The sequence below is a fragment of the Anser anser genome, assembly GCF_964211835.1.
Source record: "Anser anser genome assembly, chromosome: 14".
NCBI lineage: Eukaryota > Metazoa > Chordata > Aves > Anseriformes > Anatidae > Anser > Anser anser.
Window position 1 is genome coordinate 12,395,001 of NC_139735.1, and position 14,961 is coordinate 12,409,961.

Sequence of the window (14,961 nt, forward strand, 5' to 3'; positions counted from 1 at the left end):
GAAGACTTTCAAGTGTAAGAAAGTCAAATGTAGGTTTGTTCAGATAGAATCATCACAGAATCATGCAACAGAGTGGTTTGGGTTGAAGGGATCATAAAGATCATCAAGTTCCTCCCACTCCCACCCCCACCCCCGCCATGGGCAGGGACACTTTCAGCTAGATCAGGATGCCTTAAGCCCCATCCAACCTGGCCTTGAACAATTCCAGGGATGGAACATCCACAGCTTCTCTCGGCAACCTGTTCCAGTAACTCAACACACTCATAGTAAAAAATTTATTCCTAATGTCTAACCTAAATCTACCCTCTTTAATTTTAAACAATTACCCCTTGTCCTGCCACTACACTTTCTGATAAAGTCCCTCACAAATTTTCCTGTAGGCCCCCTTTAAGTATTGGAAGACCTCTATAAGATTTCCCTGGAGCCTTCTCTTCTCTAGGCTAAACAGCTCTAACTGTCTTAGGCTGTTTTCATAGGAGAGGTGTTCCAACCCTTTGATCATCTTCACGGCTCTCCTCTGGACATGCTCCAACAGGCCCATGTCCTTCTTGTGCTGGGGGGACCCAAAGCTGAATGCATCACTCTAAGAGGGGTCTCACAAGATTGTAGTATGGGGGAGAATCACCTCCCTCGACCTGCTAGTTACACTTGTTTTGATACAGCCCAGCATGTAACTGGCTTTCTGGGCTGCATGCAAACATTGCTGGCTCATATTCCGTTTTTCATCCACCAGCAGTCTCAAGTCCTCCTCCACAGGGCTGCTCTCAATCTACTCCTTGTCTAGCCTGTATTCATGTTTAGGATTGACCCTACTCAGGTGCAGAACATTGCACTTGGCCTTGTTGATCTTCATGAGGTTCTCATGGGACCGCCTCTGAAGCCTGTACAGGTTCCTCTGGATCCTGAACTCTCTCCCTCCAGTGTGTTGACTGCACTGCTCAGCTTGGTGTCGTCTGCAGACTTGCTGAAGGTGCACTTAATCCCACTGTCCATGTCACCGACAATGTTAATTCCGGTGCCAGTGGAGATCCCAGAGAGACACCAGATGCACAGCTTCCGTGCATATGCAAGTCTTCTGTTTTGCTCTACTGACAGCATGCGTGATTCCCTACTCGTGTTGGAGTGGGGTTTAAGAAAACGAATGGCATACAATTCGGGCTGCGGTTCTTAGGCGCGGACTCAGGGTGTCACTGTTGGCCAACACGGAGAAGCCGCTCCGCCGCTGGTGCCTTCCGGCTCTGGCGCCCACGCAAAGCCGCTCCGCACGGAGCAGAGCAGAGAGAAGCAGGACGACCCTGCCCGGCTCCAGCTCGTCCTCCGACCGGCAGTAAGGATTTCATGTATTTGCTTTTCTCTGGCATTGATTCAGCCGCTTGGCAAGCATATTTTCAAGTCGTCTGCAGACTACGCTTCAGCAAAGCAGAGAATGGAGATCCGACCGACAGCACGGAGCCGCGGAGCCGCCGGGCGGGTCGCACTGTTGGTAGAGCTGTTGGCCGTGCTGCTGCCGCTGTGCTGCCGGGCGGCGCCGGAGCAGCTCCGCTACGCGATCCCCGAGGAGCTGGGCAGGGGCTCTCTGGTGGGGCCGCTGGCGCGGGACGTGGGGCTGAGCCCGGCCGAGATGCCGGTACGCCGGCTGCGGATTGTCTCCGGAGATGAAAAGCAATACTTCTCTGTGGGGGCAGATAATGGAAATCTACTTGTAAACGAGAGGATAGACCGAGAGGGCATCTGCGGGGACGTGTCGCCTTGTGTCCTAAGTTTGGAAGTTGTCGTGGAAAACCCTTTCAATATATATCATGTGAGCGTAGCTATCCAGGATATCAATGACAATGCACCGCACTTTGACAGAGAATTTGTTGCCATAGAAATGATCGAGTCCACTGCTCCCGGGACCAGGTTCCCCCTGGACAGTAGCAGAGACCCCGACATTGGGGCGAACTCATTGCAAAACTACCAACTTACCCCCAATCCGCTCTTCTCCCTTGTAGTGAAGGAGAGTCCCGATGGAAGGAAACACGCGGAGTTGCTACTGGAGAAAAATTTAGATCGAGAAAAACAGAGAAATCACCATTTGATACTGACGGCGGTGGATGGCGGGGATCCAGTCCGATCTGGGACAGCCCAGATTAAGATTGATGTGACCGACGCAAATGACAATCCGCCGCTATTCACCAAAGAGATCTACAAGATTCGACTCCTGGAAAACCTGCCAGAGGGCTCCTTAGCTTTTCAGGTGAAAGCCACTGACAGCGACGAAGGTACAAATGCAGACATTACCTATTGCTTCAGTCACATCGCTAACAGTGCTCGCCAGACCTTCAGTCTGGACCCCAAGACAGGGGACGTGAAGATTACTGGTCCCTTAGATTACGAAGACGTGAAATATTATGAAGCGACTGTTGAAGGCAAGGACGGGGGTGGGCTGAGTGCACACGCCAAAGTACACATAGACATTATAGACGTGAACGACAACGCTCCAAGCCTTACCCTCCTTCCTATCTTGAACCCGGTACCCGAAGATTCGGTCCCGAGCACAGTTATAGCTGTGATCAATGTTCGTGACAGAGACTCTGGAGATAACGGAGAAGTGACCTGTAACGTCGACGGTGATTTGCCTTTCAGACTAGCAGAGTCATCAGAGAACACCTACAAACTCGTAATTGAGAGTAGTTTAGACAGAGAAAAAATCTCTGCTTACAACATCACAATCACTGCCAGAGACCACGGCAGCCCGGCGCTGTCGAGCCGCGCGGCGCTGGCGTTGGAGGTGTCGGACGTGAACGACAACGCGCCGGTGTTCGAGGAGGCCGCCTACAGCGCCTACGTGGAGGAGAACAACGAGGCGGGCGCGCCGGTGCTGCGGGTGCGCGCGCGGGACGCGGACGCGGGTGCCAACGGGCTCGTGAGCTACTGGCTGGCGGGCGACGGCGCGGGCGTGGCGGCGCCGTACGTGTCGGTGGAGGCGCGGAGCGGCGCGGTGTACGCGCAGCGCTCCTTCGATTACGAGCAGTGCCGCGAGTTCGCCGTGGCGGTGCGGGCGCAGGACGGCGGAGCTCCGGCGCGCAGCGCGACGGCGACGGTGCGCGTCTTCGTGCTGGACCGCAACGACAACGCGCCGCGGGTGCTGTGGCCGGCGGCGGCGGGCGGGGCGGCGAGCGGCGGCGCGGGCGCGAGCGCGGTGCCGTTCGAGGTGGTGCCGCGCTCGGCCGAGGCCGGCTACCTGGTGGCTAAGGTGGTGGCGGTGGACGCGGACGCGGGGCGCAACGCGTGGCTGTCCTACGAGCTGGTGCAGGCGCCGGAGCCGGGGCTCTTCCGCGTGGGGCTGCACAGCGGCGAGGTGCGCACGGCGCGGGCCGTGTCGGAGCGGGACGCGGCGAAGCAGCGGCTGGTGGCCGTGGTGAAGGACCACGGGCAGCCGGCGCTGTCGGCCACGGCCACGCTGCACGTGGTGTTGGCCGAGAGCTTGCAGGAGGCGCTGCCGGAGCTAAGCGAGCAGCCGGCAGCAGCCGCCTCGCCGGCAGAGCTGCAATTCTCCCTGGTGCTGGCGCTGGCGCTGCTCTCCGCCTTGTTCCTGCTGAGCGTAGCGCTGGCCGTTCTGTCGCGGCTGCGCCGGGCCGGGCCTCCGGCCGTCCTGCGCTGCCTGGACGCGCAGCGCTTCTCGTCGGCCGGCCCCGCAGTGCCGGCCGACTTCTGCGAGGGCACCTTGCCCTCCTCCTACAACCTGCGCGTGGCGCCGGGCCGTGCCGTCGCCGAGGGCGCGTGGCTGCTGCCTCCCGCCCGGCTACCCAGCCTGGCCGCCGAGGACCTGAGCGGGGAGCCCTCCGGGAAGCCGAGCCCAAGCAGCAGCGCCGGCCCGGGAGAACCGTCCAACGACCCCGGCGCACCACAGGTCTGTAAGCCTATTGCATCTTCTGAGCCTTTGTTAACTTCATGCGAATGTACCCGTTTTTGATCTTCAGATTTTCCGTTATCTATTTTGAACAGCTGATCTGCGTTTAACTGACAGAGAGAAAAACTGCCCCCTTTTTTAACAGCCGGCAGTTAGTTTTCTTCTTAGTTCATCAGTGATTACAGTGGAAGGCTAAGTGGAGACGTCCTGGCCATTAAGCTCATTCTATACAAAGTAACACAAATTTGTAACAGTGATTGTGGCCCATGATATGGTATAAAGAGATCTACTGATGGTGCATGTCAACACTGGAGAATGTGATTGACGTTTTGTTCTGCAGAATTCTTTTTCTCAATGCTTCTTCCAAAAAAAGATGTTCTTGGGTCTAATCGATAGTGTTGGTGTTTGTTGTTTGGTACTGGATCATCTTGGATAACTTGGGGACGCTTGTGTTCAAAGCTTGACTGGGATGAGGGGGCTGTGCTTGATCTTTGAGGGAAGAGCAGATCAATGTGTGTGGACAGCTGGTAGATAGTGCTGCTGGCTTCAGAAGCCTCGCTGGATGTCTGTAAACTTCAAGTCTTATTTCTATGTTTAGCTGTACAGATGTTCATATCTCCATCGAAACGTATGTAGAGATGCATATTTCCAACGTTTGTCCCATTCCTGAGTGCCTACCCTGTTCAGTTACGGTGGAAGGTTGCTCCAAGAAAAAAGTACTGGTAATCACCCTTTTCATTCAGGACTGACTTCCCTGTTTAATTTTTCATCCTCATGGTAAGTCACTTGAGACACAGTGCTCATCTCATCCTGTCCCTAGAGATGTGTCACCTTCTTTGAACCTCTGCTTTTGTTCTCTCGTCCTCGAACGGTGCTCTAATGACTTATATTGTGTATACCCCACGACAAGCTGAGTACTCCTTTACCTTCATACCTCCTCCTCTCTCAGTCTACCAGTATTGTTTGGTTAAAGCTCTGTATGGCTCTTCACCTCCAGCAGAAAGATTACAATTAATTGGTCAGGTAAGGTGTTAGGATGTCTTATGTAACCTAGCAGAATCTGCAAGAAAATTAACTGATTACAAGACTTTGTTATAGTAGGTATACCAGTAATAGTCAGATAATCCCAGTAAACTCTAATAGGACAACCGATCTTGAGGCATCCTGACTGGCAATTAAATATGCAGCCACTCCGCAAACTATGACATAAATACACTGAAAAAAAAAAAAACAAAAAAAAAAAACAAAAACAGAAAAAAAAACCACGAATAATATTCAGCTAAGGATGTGTAAGTCACCTAAAAGAGGCGGTCTCACCCTTGCAGTACTGGGCGGCGGCTGTGGGCGCCGCTGTTCACCACGGAGGAGAGGAAGGAGCGGAGCGCTGCAGCCAGCCCCGCCCGCGGCGACTCGGCTCGCTCGGCCGCAACAGCGGCCGGCTCATCCGCTCGCTGGCTGTCTCTACGGCCGGGCGGGCTGCAAGCGGCCACGCGGTGCGGAGCCGTGCTGCAGCGAGGCGGGGGGGCCGGCGAGAGCGGACGGCGGCGGAGCCGGAGTCGGGAACGGGAACCGGAGCAGGAGGAGGAGCAACAGTCTAAGCCGAAGCGAGTGTCTGAGTCGGAGACGGGGGCAGAAACCGCAGCGAGATTCTGATCCAGAGCCGGAGGCCAAGAGTCAGGGCGGCGGCGGGGAGCTGTTGACGGGCGTCCGGTGGCGGCGGGGCCGTGGCGGAGATGTGCGCGGCGAGAGAAGGGCGCTGGGGCCGGAGGCAGCGAGCGCTGCTGTGCTGCGTGTTGGTGGCGGCGTGGGAGGCGGCGTGGGGGCAGCTGCGCTACTCGGTGCCCGAGGAGCTGCCCAAGGGCTCTTTCGTGGGCGACGTGGCCAAGGACCTGGCGCTGCAGCTGGCGGCGCTCCGCGACCGCGGTGCCCGCATCCTGGACCGAGGTAGGACACGGTATTTCGCTCTGCATGCGAACAGCGGCCACCTGGTGACGGCGGAGAGGCTAGACAGAGAGCAGCTGTGCCGGCTGATGGAGCGTTGCGTGCTGCATTGCGAAGTGATCCTGGAAGGCGAGATGAAGGTTTACGAGATCGAAGTGGAAATCACGGACATTAACGACAACGCACCCAGCTTCCGCGAGGCAGAAATGGAAATGAGAATGAGCGAGCTGACAACTGCCGGGTCGCGCTTTCCCTTGTCTAAAGCCCGTGACCCGGACGTGGGAGTGAATTCCCTGCAGAGCTACGAGCTGAGCGGCGACGAGCACTTCTCGCTGTCCGTGCAGGCGGGAGCCGACGGCGAGAAGCGTCCCGAGCTGGTGCTGGCCAAGGCGCTGGACCGGGAGGAGGCGGCGTTTCACGAGCTGGTGCTGAGGGCGAGCGACGGCGGCGAGCCTGCGAGGACGGGCACGGCGCGCATCCGCGTGTCTGTGCTGGACGCCAACGACAACGCGCCCGTGTTCAGCCAGGCGGTGTACACGGTGCGCGTGCCCGAGGACGTGCCCGTTGGCTCCACGCTCCTCACCCTCACGGCCACCGACGCTGACGAGGGACTCAACAGCGACGTGAAATACTCGCTTAAGACAGCGACGGACATAGCATCGGAAATCTTCCACCTGGATCCCGAGACGGGATCGATCAGGCTGGTGAGGAGTCTGGACTTCGAGGAAGGCGACTCCTACGAACTGGAGGCGCAGGCACAAGACGGCGGCGGCCTTTCCGACACAGCTACAGTCTCGATCTCGGTGACCGACGTGAACGACAACGCGCCCGAGCTGACTGTGTCGTCGGCGCTGAGCGAGATCTCCGAGGACGCGCCGTCTGGGACGATGGTAGCCCTGCTGCACGTGCAGGACCGGGACTCGGGCGCCAACGGCGAGGTGCGCTGCTCGCTGGTCGGCGACGTGCCGTTCCGCCTGCGGAGCTCGGTGGGCAGCTACTACAGCGTGGTGACGGCGCGGGAGCTGGACCGGGAGGAGGTGTCGGAGTACAACGTGACGGTGCGGGCGGCGGACGGCGGGTCGCCGTCGCTGCGGAGCAGCGCGGTGCTGGCGCTGCGCGTGCTGGACGTGAACGACAACGCGCCGGTGTTCGCGGAGGCGCGCTACAGCGCCCGTCTGGCCGAGAACAACGCCGAGGGCGCGCTGGTGCTGACGGTGCGCGCGTGGGACGCGGACTGGGGGCAGAACGCGCGCGTGCGGTACCGGCTGGCGGAGGGGCGTGTGCGGGGCGCGCCGCTCTCGTCCTACGTGTCGGTGCAGGCGGAGACGGGCGCGCTGTACGCGCTGCGCTCGTTCGACTACGAGGAGGTGCGCGAGGTGGGGCTGTGGGTGCGGGCGGAGGACGGCGGCGCGCCGGCGCTGAGCAGCAACGTGTCGGTGCGGCTGCTGATCGTGGACGAGAACGACAACGCGCCGCAGGTGCTGTACCCGCCGGCGGCGGCGGCGGCGGCGGCTCCGGGCGCGGGCTGGACGGGCGTGGAGCTGGCGCCGCGCTCGGCGGAGCCCGGCGCGCTGGTGGCCAAGGTGGTGGCGGTGGACGCGGACGCGGGGCAGAACGCGTGGCTGTCCTACGAGCTGGCCAAGGCGACGGAGCCGGGGCTCTTCCGCGTGGGGCTGCACAGCGGCGAGGTGCGCACGGCGCGCTCGCCGCTGGCCCGCGACGCGCCCAGGCACAGCCTGGTGGTGGTGGTGAAGGACCAGGGCCGGCCGGCGCTGTCGGCCACGGCCACGCTGACGGTGGTGCTGGCCGAGAGCGTGGCCGAGCTGCTCTCGGAGCTGGGCAGCGCGGCGGCGCCGGCCGAGCCCGCCGGCAGCCTGACGCGCTGGCTCGTGCTGGCCGTGGCGGCCGTGTCCTGCCTCTTCCTCGCCTTCCTGCTGCTGCTGCTGGCGCTGCGCCTGCGGCGCTGGCGCCGCTCGCAGCTGCTGCCGCCGGCCAGCGGCGCCTTGCGCGGCGTCCCGGCCTCGCACTTCGTGGGCATCGACGGCGTCCGCGCCTTCCTGCACTCCTACTCGCACGAGGTGTCGCTCACCGCCGACTCGCGCAAGAGCCAGCGGCGCTGGGCGGCCGACAGCTGCTGCAACACCCTCCCGGCCCGGCCGCCGCCCGACAAGGCCGCGCCGCTGCTCGGGGAAGACGCTGCCGGCGCCCGCGGCTCACAGCCCGACGCCCTCCCGGTGAGTCGCTCCGGACACCCCGACGCCCTCCGTCTCGGCGCTTGCCTCCCTTCCTCCTCCTTGCCTTTCCCTCCCTTTGGGCTCTGATGCTGGCGTTAAACCTGGTGTGTTAGGCGGGAGATGAAAGTTTTTTTTTTCCTGCACTCTGCGTCAACCGGGCTTTTTTTTTTTTTTTCGCACTTGACAGATGGTTGCTCATTTCTTCTGAGGTGTATCATTCATTTTTGCTTGTTTTGTTTTGTTTTGTTTTTTCCCATTATGCATGTGTTTGCTCCTTTCAGGATGTTCAGTATAGCCTCCAGATAGCCCGTGTGCTATATCAGTTGTGTGAGTTTGTCCTCAAAAAGAATCTTTATGTCCCCCTGTTTCTTTTGGCTGCTTCTCCTCAATACTCCATGCACCTTTTCTGTTGCTCTATGAACATGGGTTGAAATGTCTTTTTATACATCTATACTGCTGTCTTTGTGCATGTGGTGTGGTAATGGCCTGGTCAACTGGTCCTTTTAGGATGTCTCTTTGGTTGTTATAGAGATGAGGGAGAAGCAGAAGACTTGCATTTGAGATTGCCACAGAGGTGCTGGGTTTGAAAGGCTCTCAGAGGAGAAAGGAGTGTTTTTGACCTCTCAAGAATGGAACAGGCTTTGCTAGCCTGCTCATGCTGTAGCAACAGAACCAATGTGTGTTCATCATTTCCACTGCGTAATATTTGGCAAGATAAAATACTGAGGTCTGAAGAGCCAGAGCAAAGTCCTTTTCATATCCTGCAGGTTTCACATTTTTCCCTTGTTTGTCATCTCTGTAAAAACTGAACCACTCTTGCCTGAGAACCCTTAAAAGATCTGTTACTAATAGTTTGACTGAGGGAGCTGTTTCCATACACAGTGTGAATGTTTACTGCTGCCAGGACGAAGTCTTTGATATCCTCATGTTTCCTTGATATGTCACTGGATGAAATCTTCTTGCCAGTTCCCTACGTATGGCTGGAACTTGGATATTGTGAGTGTTGCAACTGAATGCGGTGAATGTTGAGCTAGGACCGTTTGTGGCCGGATTTGAATGTTTCTCAGCAGTGAAATTGTTCAGGTAAAGCTTTGATTTCATAATTCGTGGCAAGGCCCGCATCATTTATGCACCATTTTATCCTGGATTTTCTGCCCTGAAAGGCAACTGATTCCCTAATGATAAAATGTTTTGCAGAAAAACTGCATGCAGAGTGATGATGCCTGTTTGTAACATAATTCCTGTGTGAATCATCATTAATTCACTCCCATCTATTGTAACATTGTGACATAGAGTTTGTCATTATTCCATTTCCCAGTGTTTGTTCCCAGGAAGTCTGTGCTTTATATTTCCCATTTCAGGATAGGATGTTTTGCATTTGAGAATGACGGAGTTGTACTGCAGGAAATCCTTACCTCCGTTGTAAAGGTTCTTTCAGACATCTGAAGACAAATTCTTGTGTATGAGGGAAACAGAAGGTGAAACTGAATCTCTCTCAATTGCTTTCAAGACTTGGCATGAGAATGGGTCCTGTATTAAGGACTTTATGTTTGCAGTTTTATTTTAATTGGAGATGAGTAGGCCACATCATAGACAAATTGAGGAGAGCAGTTGAACTTTTCCAGTGCAGTCCAGATGAACACTCTAGGACTTTGCTTGTAGCTTATGACCTCAGTGATTACTTGGTGCTCTGAGGAGGAATTTTGGTGCTCACAGAGAAGATCCTGATGCCCAAAAAATGATTTTCTCTGCCACACTTTCTCTTTGAATGCTTCCTTGTGCTGCTTCTCTGATTTTATCTTTTCCTATTAATGTAGACAGAGTTATCAGATGCAGCATAGCTGTGTTGAGGAATGTGTTCATGGGCCTTGCTCCCATGAGGCAATAGGTGGGTATTTCGTCTAAGTTAGAGGTTGTGTGGAAGGCTGGAGATGTGAGGGTACTTGTGTATTGTCTCCCATTTTTGTTTCCGGGGAGTGGATGTAAACATAGAATCATAGAATCATTAAGGTTGGAAAAGACCTTCAAGATCATCTGGTCAACGATCACCCTACTACCAAAGTCAACCACTAAAGCATGTTCCTAAGCACCAGGTCCAAGCAAGCGCCTTCCCCTTCTCTCCTTTTTTGAAAAATGTGGGCATGTTTATGCCTTATTTCAAGAGTTCTTTCCTCGTTCCCAGTGATGGGAATGCACAAAACACATTTTTCTTCCCATTCCCTTCCCCCCCCCGCCGTCACCTCAGGCCTGCTCCCTGCCAGGTACCCACTGATGTTAGTAGAAGCATGTATGTGTGGAGCAGTGCATGTGCTTCAAGGAGGGGGAGATTCCCCTCCAAAGACATTTGTGATGACCCGATGTCTGGTGGAGGATGGCTCCTCTCTTTCCTTCCCCCAGATCATGAGTATGCTTTGAAGATTAAAGAGAAATACACCTCCCTTCTTGATATTTTTCAATGCTGTGGTTGTGGTGTGTTGTATAAGGAGATTGTCATTTAAACTGATCCTTTGGTGAGATGTGCTCGCAAATTCTGAGGATGAAAGAAAAGCATTGAAGGTGTGAAAGGATTGAGGTGAGGTCTTGTGGAAGGCCAGAGATGTGAGGGTGCCTGTGTGCTCTCTTCCATTTTTGTTTCCAGGGAGTGGATGTAAACATGAAGATATTAAAAGAGGTATGTCTCGGTGGAGGAACACATGCTCTTAAAGAACAGGGACATTCCCTTACAAATATATTTACGATGACCTAGTCTCTGTTGGAGAAAGGCTCCTCTCTGTATTTTCCCCTTATCTCTTTAGTATGCTTTAGAAAATTGCAGAGAAATGTACCTCCCTTCTTGGTATACCATGACGGTGTGGTTGTGTGTGGTGCATGGTATTGGGAAACAGTCTGTTCAACTTTTCCTTTGGTGAGATGTGTTCACAAATTTTGAGGCTTAAAGAAAAAAAAAAAGTTGTGAAAGGTTTGGGGTGACATGTTTGGGGAATTTTTCTCTGCTTGTTTTAGTTATTCCATTCCCACACAGCTGTGATTTACGCACTTTGATGTCTGTCTGCTCACTCTTTTCTGCCTAAGAAACATTACTGAGTTTGCATTGTGAGCTTTGGGAGGGCCTTCCACAGAATTCATTCTGTAATATCTACATTACTTGGTCTACTACTATGAATGCTTGAAAATGTCCGTGTGTATACCTTAGTTGCAGACCATTTCTTCTCTTCACAATGTTCATATTATGTCATGTTAATGTGATGAAGAAAAAAAAGTTTTTAGAGCTGTCCATGGTGTAGTTCTTGTACACATTGTGAAGAAATGCACTGGGTGATTGGTCCTTCGATGATGTCCTTCTGGCTATCATGAAGAGAGAAGACAGTCATAACAGTTGGGAGTAGTTTGAAAATTATTCATGTGTGACGGTCCCTTGTTGGAAAGAGGAGCCCTTGAACAATGACCTCTCAGGAATGGAGCTGGAAGTGGCTTTGATAGTAGACACGTGCTACGACAACAGCTGTATTCATAGAATCCTGGAATCATTTAGGTTGGAAAAGACCTCTTAGGTCATCTAGCCCAGTCTTTAACCTAGCACTGCCAAGTCTGCTATTAAACCATGTCGCTAAGATCTACATCTACATGCTTTTTGAAGACCTCCAATGAAGGTGACTCAACTACTTCCCTGGGCAGCCTGTTCCAATACTTCTCAACCCTTTCAGTGAAAAACATTTTCCTAATGTCCGACATAAACCTCCCCTGGAACAATCTGAGGCCATTTCCTTTAGTTTTATCACATGGTTCTTGGGAGAAGAGGCCGATCCCCACTTTGCTGCAGCCCCCCTTTACAGTAATCGTACAGGACGATAAGATCTGCCCTGAGCCTCCTTTTCTCCAGACTAAACAACCCCAGCGCCCTCAGCCACTGCTAATAGGACCTGTTCTCTAGACCCTTCAACAGCTCCGTTGCCCTTCTTTGGACCTGCTTCAGCACCTCAATAACCTTCCTGTAGTGAGGGGTCCAAAACTGAACACGGTATTTGACATGTGGCCTCTCCAGAGATGGATACAGAGGGACAACCACTTCCCTAGTCCTGCTGGCCAGTCTATTTCTGATACAAGTCAGGATTTTGTTGGCTTTCTTGGCCACCTGAGCACATTGCTGTCTCATATTCAGCCAACTAACAACCAATACTCAGATGTCCCTATCGGTCGGCCAGCTTTCCAGCCAGTCTTCCCCCAGTCTGTAGCACTCCATGGGATTGCTGTGACTCAGACAAAGGACCCGTTAGTCTTGTTGAACCACATACTGCTGGCCTTGGCCTATCGGTCCAGCCTATCCAGATCCATCTGCAGGGCCTTCCTACCCTTGAGCAGATCAACACTCATGACTAACTTGCTGTCACCTGAAAATGTACTGAGGGTGCACTCGATCCCCTCATCCAGATTATTGATAAAAGAGACTGAAGAGAACTGGCCCTGATTCTCAGCCCTGGGGGACACCACTTGAGACTGGCCTCCAGCTGGATTTAATGCCATTCACCATGACTCTTTGGGCTTGACTAACACGCCAGTTTTTAAGCCTGTGAAGTGCACACCTGTCCATGCCATGAGCAGCCATTTTGTCCAGGAGAATGCTGTGGGAAAGAGTGTTCAAAAGCCTTACTGAAGTCAAGATAGACCAGACCCACAGCCTTTCCCTCATCCACTTAGCAAGTCACGTTGTACAGAAGGAGACCAGATTCATGAAGGAGGACCCGTCATCCACTAAGCCCTGTTGACTGATCCTGACTACCTGGTTGTCACGTGATGGCACTAAGGCTGTTCTGTTCCACAAGCTTACCCAGCACTGACAGGCCTGTAATTTCTCAAATTGTCCTTCTGGACCTTCTTGTAGATGGGCATCGCATTTGCTAGCCACCAGTTGACTGAGACCTCCCCAGATAGCCAAGACTGCTGCTAAATGATGGAAAGTGTCTTGGTGAGCACTTTTGCCAGCTCCCTCAGCACCCTCGTGTGTATCTCTTCTGGCCCCATAGACTTGCATATGTCTAAGTAGTTTAGCAGGTTGCTGACCATTTCCTCGTGGATTATGAGGGCTTCATTCTGCTCCCCATGCTTATCTACCAGGTAGTCAGGGGATGGGATACCCAGAGAACAAATGGTCACGTTGCTAAAGACTAGGGAAAAAAAGGCATTAAGGAGCTCATCTCTTGTCAATATGTTTCCCCCCACATCCAACAAAGGATGGAGATTCTCTTTGGTCCTCCTGTCCAAGCCATGAGCAGCTATTTTCTCCAGGAGAATGCTGTGGGAAAGAGTGTTCAAAAGCCTTACTGAAGTCAAGGTAGACCAGCTCCACAGCCTTTCCCTCATCCACTGACATGTCATAGAAGGAGATCATGTTCATCAAGGAGGACCTGCCTTTGATAAACTCATGCTGACTGAGCCTGACCACCTGTTTGCCCTGTACGTGCCACGTGATGGCAATAAAGCTGCGTGAGCTTCCCTGGCACTAAAGTCAGACTGAAAGGCCTGTAGTTACCTGGATTGTCCTTCCTACCCATATTGTAGATGGGCATCACATTTGCTAGCGAACACTTGGCACGAACCTCCTGGATATCCAGGACTTCAGCTGTATGATGGAGAGTGTCTTGGTGAGCACTTCTGGGAACTCCCTGAGTACCCTTGGGTGGATCCCTTCTGGCCCCATAGACTTGCATATGTCTACGTGTTTTAGCAGGCTGCTGACCATTTCCTCGTGGATTATGAGTGCTTCATTCCACTCCCCATGCCTATCTACTGGGTGGTCAGGGGACAGGGTACCCAGAGAAATATTGGTCTTGCTGCTAAAGAGTGAGGCCAAAAAGGCATTAAAGAGCTCATCTCTTGTCACTGTGATTCCCCTCACATCCAGTAATGATGGAGATTCTCCTCAGTCCTCCTTTTCTTGTTTATGTATTTATAAAAACATGCTTATTGTCTTTAGGAGCAGTAGCCAGATGGTGCTCCTGTTGGGCTTTGACCCTTCTAATTTTCTCCCTGCACAGCATTACAACATCCTTATAGTCCTCCTGAGTGTTGCAGGTGCATCCCTTGAATTTCATTTTACATAAAGTTAGGGCAGATTAAAAAGGTTATCTGTAGAGTGACAGTGAAGATGTGTAATTTTTGCATTTTTGCCTTGTTTGCTGCTGATGTCTAAACTGTGTGGCAGAGCCATTCAGTGTGGCGGAGAACCCTAAAAAGACTGGAAGATCTGTTAGAATTGTGCAACTGGGGAAGCAGTTTTCTTCCAGACCTTGAATGTATCCAAATGTGGAGAGAAATACTTTGATATATTTCTCTTTCAATTAAATATCAGTGATATGCGTTGATATGTGTGACATATGGTGAGAGGTAGGATGTTGTCTGGAGTACAGATAAAGCCTGTTACTGTAGAGTATTGGGGCTGAAGCAGATTTAGAGTCTGGAAAATAATTGGGTCTATGTGGCTTTGGCTAGGGTATTCTTTAGTGTCATAGCTGGTGCCAGGGCCTGTGCCATTTCTGTTCTGATCATGGTGTCCCTGTCCTTAAAGGCAGTGAAGTTTCCCTGAGAATAAAGTATTTGTCAAAAAAGGTTCCCATGTAGGACAGGTGTCTGAGGTGAAAGGATGCAGCTGGAGTCACCACCATTTATGAAGGTGAAGACAAATAAGAGCAAAAGGGTGGTGTGAGAACAGGTGTCCCCTGGAAGTGCTGACCTAGAGCTAACTGATCCCAAGTACTGATGTAAGAACTATTAGCCATGAATGTGAATTCTTACTGTTTATAATGAGATCCACTAATTCTGCATGACAGAATCACAAAGATATGATTGATGCTTAGTGCTGGTTCCTGTTCTTTCTCAACTGAATGTACTTAGACGTGT

At 53.0% G+C, this 14,961-nt stretch overlaps 1 pseudogene across 1 annotated transcript; it reads left to right on the forward strand.

Annotated features, from left to right (window-relative positions):
• The first annotated feature begins 1,211 nt into the window (after nucleotides 1-1,211).
• LOC310881652 lies at nucleotides 1,212-8,446 on the forward strand (annotated as a pseudogene). Its single transcript has 3 exons — nucleotides 1,212-3,892; nucleotides 5,218-5,385; nucleotides 5,551-8,446. The product of its transcript is annotated as an uncharacterized misc_RNA (transcript).
• The last annotated feature ends 6,515 nt before the right edge of the window (nucleotides 8,447-14,961 follow it).